Consider the following 8,662-nt stretch of genomic DNA (forward strand, 5'->3'; position numbering starts at 1 on the left):
TTACAAGAAAAATCGGGCTTGCATCCGAAGAAGTGGGTATTCACCCACGAAAGCTCATGCTGCTGCAAAACGTCTGTTAGTCTGTAAGGTGCCACAGGATTCTTTGCTGCTTCTAAAGAAAAATCCAGGCTCACAAATACGGACAAAGACACTTTGCAAAATCAAAGCAGAGAGGAGGGGAAATTCCACCTGAAGACTGAAAAGGAAGCAAACCAATCAACCCAGGATGCAGGACCACAGAGACAATAAACCCCAGTAATCTGGAACTGGCTGCATTCTGGGGGGTTTCAGTAACTCTCTGGTCAAACACCGCTCATCTGGCAGACTTCGATTTTCCCGACCTGCCCTGGGTTTGGGGTAGCACCTTTTGGAACCTCGGTTGTTGAGGGTCTCGTCAATTTCAGACTCTGCCCTGTTACGGCAGAATGGAAAGGAGTATTTCAGGCAAAATTCCTCCTTTCCGGTGTATGCCTCTCGGGTCATTTTGCGTAGTAAACTCGTCCCTTACGCAGTTATATAATATCACTGGTGGGCGTGGGGTAGCGGTGTTTGTGGATGTGCGTTGCGTTGAATGTCTTTGTCCTAAAAATAATTTTAAATCTTTTGGTTAATATCACCAATATCTCAAAGAAGATCCAAGAGCTCAAATCTGCGATCCTTAGGCATAATTCCCATGGATTGGAGGATCTATCTATCTATCTATCTATCCCCAGCCACCCTATCTATCTATCGATCGATCGATCGATCGTTATGGCCTCTCTCTGACCCAACTTTCAACCCCCATTTAACCTCCTCTCCCCGATTTAAAAACGAATAAGTAAATCCGCGAAGAAGATTCATTTGAGGAGTATGTTCCCTTCCTGACCCTACCCTCAATTCAGCGATGTGCGTTGTTAATACAATTTTGAATGCCCCCCATCAATATTTGGGGGAAATAAAGACGCTGTTGACACACACCGCAGACAGTCTGGCTCTGCTTCAAAGAGTCTGTTCTTCCAGGTGCTTTTCTAGACCCTGGCTAACACAAGCACTTTTTGTTTCCTCTGTTGAATACAATCATTGAGTGTGTTTACAAATATTCCCCCTCTTTCACCGAAGCCTTCTGTGACTGGGACTGGGACCGAATAGCCCCTGGGGAAAATAATTGGCCCTCTCTTTGTACAACAGAATTAAAATCTGAAAAGCCAAAAAGTTGAGATGTTTCCTAACACGCTCTGAGAAATCAGAGCATGTGAATTCCGAATGAACTCGAGAAAAAGGAAACAAAACATCGGATGCTGAGGATACTGGAAACAGACTAGATGTTTTCCCATCCCTACAGCTGAGATTACAGGGGGGAGAACTCAAACAGACACCAGAATCTGCTTCTCACCCCGATTCTATTTTAGTAGCTTGCTTTCTCTTTCTTTCTTTCTTTCTTTCTTTCTTTCTTTCTTTCTTTCTTTCTTTCTTTCTTTCTTTCTTTCTTTCTTTCTTTCTTTCTTTCTTTCTTTCTTTCTTTTAAAAATCAACATGTACAAAAGGAAAAAAGTCGAATCTTTCATTCTCACGTTTGGATTTTTGTAAAAATGTTTCTTAGTTTCGGGTGATTCTAAAAGATGGTTTACAAGGATATTTTAAATTTTAAAAAATCCTGGTTCTGTATTGGCTCTCCTAAAACTGAACCAATGTGATTTTTGTCTCCTGAAAACGACCTAACAAAGGATTCACTGATGTAAACAAAACCAAACAAACAAACAAAAGGAGAGGACAACGAGACAAAATCGCTTGTAAACACGGATATTTGGGTTCTATCAATTATTGTGCAATTCTCCCCCCCCAATAGATTTTTAATGGATGAATCGAAAATAGCAAGCCAAGGGAGGATATAGATGAGCTATTTTCTTAACTAAAAGCTTTGATCAGAAGAAAGGGGTGGAATGAACCCGTGTTTGTGAGGAAAGGAGTGGACATTTCAAAAGGAATCGACCATTCAATAAATATTAAATAGCAAAGGCTCTACCCAGATCCTTGTTAATATCACGTACTCCTCAAGTAAACAGTTTAATACTCTTCATTTGCTACAATTTCACAAAGAAATGTCAGGGGTGAGTGTTAAATTTTAATCCATCCATTTACCCAACATCTTCCTTAAAATGCTTTTTGGTTAAAAATTCTGATTTGCAAATAACTGGATGCAAAGGGAAACGGCAGGCGATCGGGACTCGCTTCAGGGCTGCTGTTAGATGAGGGTTTCGTTCTAAGGCGAGGAGTTCGTTTTCAAAAGCTCCTTTCTCCCTCCTTAATAGTCTCCATTCTCAGATCCACCGGGCACCTTCAAATGCCTTTAAGTGAGAAGTGGAAACGCTTGAAATATTAATGGAGATTTTCATTCTTAAACGAATTTATCCCCGAAGAGGGTCGTTTTAACACGAGTATTAAAAGGCGCGACACAAGCCGCATTATTCGTAAAATCGCTGCTCCGGTTTTTGCTCCGCTGAGAAATGTGAGATTTCCCCCTAGCCAGAATCAAAGGAAAAGTGGAAATTCTAAAGAAGTCACTGAAATAAAAATACTGTAAAGAACAACGAAACCAAGCGGAACAAAAGCAAACCGCGCTAGTTGTTGCAAAATGTGCCAGTCGGGGATGTTTGCGGGGAAAGCTTGGTGGGTTTTAAGAAGCCGGGGCATATGTTCTGGCCAGCGTCAAGCCGGTGACTAAACAGCCAGGTGGAAAGTTACAGAATTTCTGAGAGTCAATTCAGCTGCAGAGCTAAACGTGGAACTGTATTGTGTCTCTGGAGAGTCAGATGATACAGAGAGAGAAAAATAAACAGCGGGGGAAAGCGATCTCTCTCTCGGATTAAATAATAAATACGGGCCGGGGGAGAGACAATTTCTCTCTAAAATCAGAGGGAATCAGATCCCCTGCATTGACTGCCTGGTCTGTGCAAGAGGGGCTCAGAATATTAGTTCTGTCATTTCAGATTTCACAATGCTCGGCACCGGCTGCTGCTACCGGCCGCTGAGATTTCGCTTGTCTGTTTCGAAGCAGGATGTCCGATGCTCTTTGTCAGAACCTGCAGCCTGGTCAAAAGGTACCTTCCCCCGAATCTAAATAGGAGGAATCGAGAGCTCCCAACGAACTCCCATTTCCTCGCCAGGTTCTTAACATCATTATCATCGATTAATAACACTAAGAGAAATCCCAAACTCCAGTGGGGCTCAAGTGTTTGACATCAGAGAAATAAAGTCCGATTCCCAGTAGAAAAGAAAACCGGCTTTAGTTCAGCCAGCTTTAGCAAGGGACAAAGTCAAGGTTTTCTACCAGCAGTTTGAATGGCTTCCCTTGCGTTTCATCCTGAAGGCGAGGGTCAGGAGGCTAAGGCTGAAATGGGAAGGAGGGAGAAATGTATAGAATGTGTGTGTGTGTGTGTGGGGAGGGGGGGGGGTCAGTGGGTGAATTGCAAGCAGTGTGTGTGTGGGGGGGGGTGAATTGCAAGCAGTGTGTGTGTGTGGGGGGGGGTGAATTGCAAGCAGTGTGTGTGTGTGTGGGGGGGTGACTAGCAAGCAGTGAGTGTGTGTGTGTGGGGGGGTGAATTGCAAGCAGTGTGTGTGTGGGGGGGTGAGTGGGTGAATTGCAAGCAGTGTGTGTGTGTGGGGGTGAATTGCAAGCAGTGTGTGTGTGGGGGGGGGTGAATTGCAAGCAGTGAGTGTGGGGGGGTGAGTGGGTGAATTGCAAGCAGTGTGTGTGTGGGGGGGGTGAATTGCAAGCAGTGTGTGTTTGTGTTGGGAGACTAGCAAGCAGAGTGTGTGTGTGTGGGTGGGTGAATTGCAAGCAGTGTGTGTGTGGGGGGTGAGTGGGTGAATTGCAAGCAGTGTGTGTGTGTGGTGGGGTGAGTGGGTGTATTGCTCTCAGTGTGTGTTTGTGTGTGTGTGTGTGGGGTGAATTGCAAGCAGTGTGTGTGTGTGTGTGTGTGTGTGTGTGTGTGTGTGTGTGTGTGACTAACTAGCAGTGTGTGTGTGTGGGGGTGTGAGTGTGAGAATTGGACGCAGTGTGTGTGTGTGTGGGGGGGGTGAATTGCAAGCAGTGTGTGTGGGGGGGTGAGTGGGTGAATTGCAAGCAGTGTGTGTGTGGGGGGGGTGAATTGCAAGCAGTGTGTGTGTGTGGGGGGGTGACTAACAAGCAGTGTGTGTGTGTGCATTTACATGTAGAGAAAAGGGGAGAGGGACAGACAGAAGCTAAGTCATGGAATAAATTACTGAATGAAATTAACACACAGTATTAGCGCACCGCCCTATACATCTAATTTCAATGTATATTTCCTGAATTCTCTCTCTCTTCCCCCTGCCCCCAGTTTGTTCTCTAGCTATCTCTGTCCGTTTGTATTCACAGAGCACATCCTATCTACACAGGATAATACAGACCCGCCAATTAGCTAGAGAGAGAGATTCTAACTAATTAGGGAGCAGAAGTAGGGCTGAAATGCACTTCAGTAAATCACCCAAACCGAAGGGAACGTGGAGAGTGTCTATTAGAGGATCCCCTCAAACTGCTCCACTCAAGCATCTTCAGCTGCTCCCAGGAAGGCAGCGGCCAGGTCCTGGTTGTGATTAGTGGTTCAGATGGGTCTGCTGCTGTGCCCAGGCTCCGGCTGCAGCTCCTGACTTGACTGGGAGGAGGCCTCTGCACTGCCCTCTAGGGCCTGCATGGAGGGTGTCATGCAGTCTGCTGCAGACTCGCCCTCCTCTCCCCCAGCATGGAAGTGGCCCGGCTGTCTCTGAGCTGGTCCTTTCTCGGAGGTTCAGAGTGGCTGGGGCCAGGAAGGCACAAAAGGCAGGTTGCTTATTTCAGGCAGGGGGGTGATTCTCAGACGCTCCCCACATCAGCCAGCTTCCCCCATCACCTCTCTTGCTATGTGCTAGCAACCAGCACTGCAGTGCCAGGGGCTCCCCCACTGGCCTCCTTCCTCTCCCACTCCGTCCCCGCTTCCTACAGCCATAGCACAGTTCAGCCAGGGGGCAGGATGGTTGTAACTTGGATCCCAGCTCTGGGACCAGTCTTGTGTCTCGGCTCCCCTAGGTGTGACAAGCAGAGAGAGCGCGTCTCAGAGAGGATGTGAGGCCTAGTCCATTAAGGGTTGGGCAGTGCAGCTCCATGGCTGTGGCTCTAGAGTTGGACTCTGAGTTCTAGTCCTGGCCCGCTGTGTGAGCTTAGACCAGTCACCACATCTTGTTGTGCCTCAGTTTCCCCACTGATAAAATGGGATCATGATATTTACCCTTCCCTTGAAGTGCGTCAAGGACTCAGCTCATACTGGGGAGGGGCTCCAGAATGCAGGCCATTCTTACAGCCCCGGGGGGCTCTATCCTGGGGAGCAGTGACTCTGCAAAAGATTTGGGGGTCATGGTGGATCCTCAGCTGAACCTGAGCTCCCAGGAGGACACTGTGGTCAGAAGAGCTAAGGTGATCCTGGAGTGCTTAAAGAGGAGACTCTCCAGTCAGAGCAGGGAGGTGATTTTACCTCTGTATCTGGCACTGGTGCAACCGCTGCTGGAATCCTGGGCCCGGTTCTGGTGCCCACAACTCAAGGAAGGTGTTGAGAAATTGGCGAGGGGTCAGAGAAGAGCCACAAGGAGGATTAAAGGATTAACAAACCTGCTTTATAGCGATAGACTCAAAGATCTCCATCTATTTAGCTTAACAAAGAGAAGGTTAAGGAAGGTCTTGATCACAGTCTGTAAATATCTCCAGGGGTGTAGCGGGGTGGTCACCCCGCTCTGGCCCTGAAGGGGTTAAAGCAGCCCTGGAGAGGGCTGTTGTGGGGGGAAAGCCAGGCTGATTGGGGGAAGTAGCCATGCCCCAGTCAGGCCACAGCTGGCCCTATAAAAGGGCTGGGGCCAGACTCTAGCATGGACACACACTCTCTCTCTAGCTTTCTGAGGGAGAAGAGCCTGGCTGCCTGGGAAGCCCAGGAAGGTACCTAGGGTGGAGCAGGGCTGGGGAAGGGCAGAGGGAGCTGGGGAGCTCCGGCCTAGCAAAGCCCCAGCCTGAGTTAAAGGACTACAAAAAGGTACTGAGGCTGCAGAGAGGCAGCCCAGAGCCAGGCGGAGGCGGCTGGTCCACCCCCCCTTGCCGATGATGAGTGGTTCACAGGCTGCCGTCTGCCCCAGGGAGCGGGGGCTGGATGGTGACTGGCAGTAGCCACTGAGGCGAGGTGGGGATAGAGGGTTGGGGGTTCCCCTGGGTGGGGAGACCCAGATTGTGGGTTACTGCAGGGGGCAGAACCCTGATGTAGAGGGGCACCGGGGTCTGGGAGGGGCATGGGGGCCAGCGGCAGGTGACACACTGGCCTGCAGAGGGCGCTCCAGGCTGGAAAAACTAATTCCTGAGATGACCAGCAGGAGGCACCATGCCAGAGAGTTGTTGCCCCACCATAAGGGAAAACAAATATTTAACAACGGGCTCTTCAATCTAGCAGAGAAAAATCGAACATGATCCAGTGGCTGGAAGTTGAAGATGGACAAATTCAGACTGGAAATAAGGGGTATGTTTTTAACAGGGAGAGTAATTAACCCTTGGAATGGTTTGCCAAGTCTTGCGGTGGCGTCTCCACCACTGACAATTTTAACGTCACGAGAGGCTGTTTTTCTAAAAGCTCTGCTCTAGGAATGCTTTGGGGGCAGGTCTCTAGCTTGGGCTATGCAGGGGTCAGACTAGACAACCACCATAGTCCCTTCTGGCCTTGGAATCTAGGAATCTATGAATGATGGGGGGCCAGCACCCCACAGAAAAGCCTATAAATAAATTCCCTCCCAAGCTTTAGAAACGGCCCTACAAACACTGGGAGAGAACAGTGCCTGCAGAACTCAATGGCCTCCTTTGTGAGGTGCTTGTTGTGACAGTGCTCTCAGACGGCGCCGATTTCATTGCAGCGGTGCTGGTTTATGCCGGCTGCGGATGACCCTATGGATGTGTAATAAACGTTAGCTAACCCAGGGCCCAATCCTGTAGCCCCTACCCCTGTGAATAAACCGAATGGCTTTGCTGGGGGCTCATCTGATGGAAATTTTGTAGACGATCTAAGCTGGGCGGGATTGCAAGTGCTTTGGAGGATAGGATTAAAATTCAAAATGATCTGGAGAAATGGTCTGAAGTAAATAGGATGAAATTCAATAAGGACAAATGCAAAGTCCTCCACTTAGGAAGGAACAATCAGTTGCACACATACAAACAGGGCAATGACTGCCTAGGAAGGAGTACTGCGGAAAGGGATCTGGGGGTCATAGTGGATCACAAGCCAAATATGAGTCAACAGGGTAACACTGTTGCAAAAAAAGCAAACATCATTCTGGGATGTATTAGCAGGAGTGTTGTAAGCAAGACACGAGAAGTAATTCTTCTGCTCTGCACCACACTGATACGGCCTCCGCAGGAGTATTGTGTCCAGTTTTGGGCACCACATTTCAGGAAAGATGTGGACAAATTGGAGAAAGTCCAGAGAAGAGCAACAAAAATGATGGAAGGTCTAGAAAACATGAGCTAGGAGGGAAGATTGAAAAAATTGGGTTTGTTTAGTCTGGAGAAGAGAAGACTGAGAGGGGACATGATAACAGTTTTCAAGTACATAAAAGGTTGTTACAAGGAAGAGGGAGAAAAAATATTTTTCTTAACCTCTGAGGACAGGATAAGAAGCAATGGACTTAAATTGCAGCAAGGGAGGTTTAGGTTGGACATTAAGAAAACCTTTGTAACTGTCAGGGTGGCTAAGCATTGGAAGAAGTTGTCCAGGGAGGTTGTGGAATCTCCATCATTGGGGATTTTTAAGGGCAGGTTAGACAAACACTTGTCGGGGGGCAGGGGGGTGTCTAGATAATACCCTGCCACGAGTGCAGGAGACTGGACTAGCTGACCTCTCAAGGTCTCCCCCAGTTCTGTGATTCTATGAAATGACAGAGGAGGAGGAAGAGCTGGGTGCATTAGTCCATCACAGGATGACCATGAGCCACCAATGCGATGCCGCCATAAAAAAAGCCAATGAACTCTTAGGTGGCATCAGGTGAGGTGTTTCCAGCAGAGATAGGGCAGTGTCAATGCCATTGGGCAAGGCACTGGGAAGATCTCATCTGGAATCCTGTGACCAATTCTGGTCATCTACAGTCAAGAAAGAGGAATTCAGACTGGAACAGGTGCAGAGAAGGGCTGCTAGGGTGATCAGGGGATTGGAAAGCAGATCTTATGAGAGGAGATGAGAAAAGCTTGTCTTCTTTAGCCTGGCAAAATGCAGGCTGAGAGGGGATACAACCACTCTAAATGCATCAGGGGGGATTGTGATGGGGTGTCCACCCCCACACCAGCCCTGCAGGGGTGAAGGTGGCTCAGAAGGGGACAGTTAACCTTCACAATCACACCTGGTGTGAGGCCCAGGGATTTATAAATACTGATGGCTGATGAAGCCCAGCTGGGTGAGGAAGATAAGGAAAGGAAATTGGGAGGGTGGCAGCGGCAGAGTCTGCAGTCACTCTGGGCACAGACTGGTGGGAAGGGTGAAAGCCCAGGGGAGAATAAAGCCTTGGCATCGTCCCTCAGGAAGATGGGTCACCCCCGGAGGAGTTGTGGAGAAAGCTTGCCCTGAGAAGGCAGGGTAGGAAGAAGCCCAGGGAACCAGCACCAAGGTGGGGC

The sequence above is a fragment of the Mauremys mutica genome, chromosome 5 (genome assembly GCF_020497125.1).
Source record: "Mauremys mutica isolate MM-2020 ecotype Southern chromosome 5, ASM2049712v1, whole genome shotgun sequence".
Taxonomy (NCBI): Eukaryota; Metazoa; Chordata; order Testudines; family Geoemydidae; genus Mauremys; species Mauremys mutica.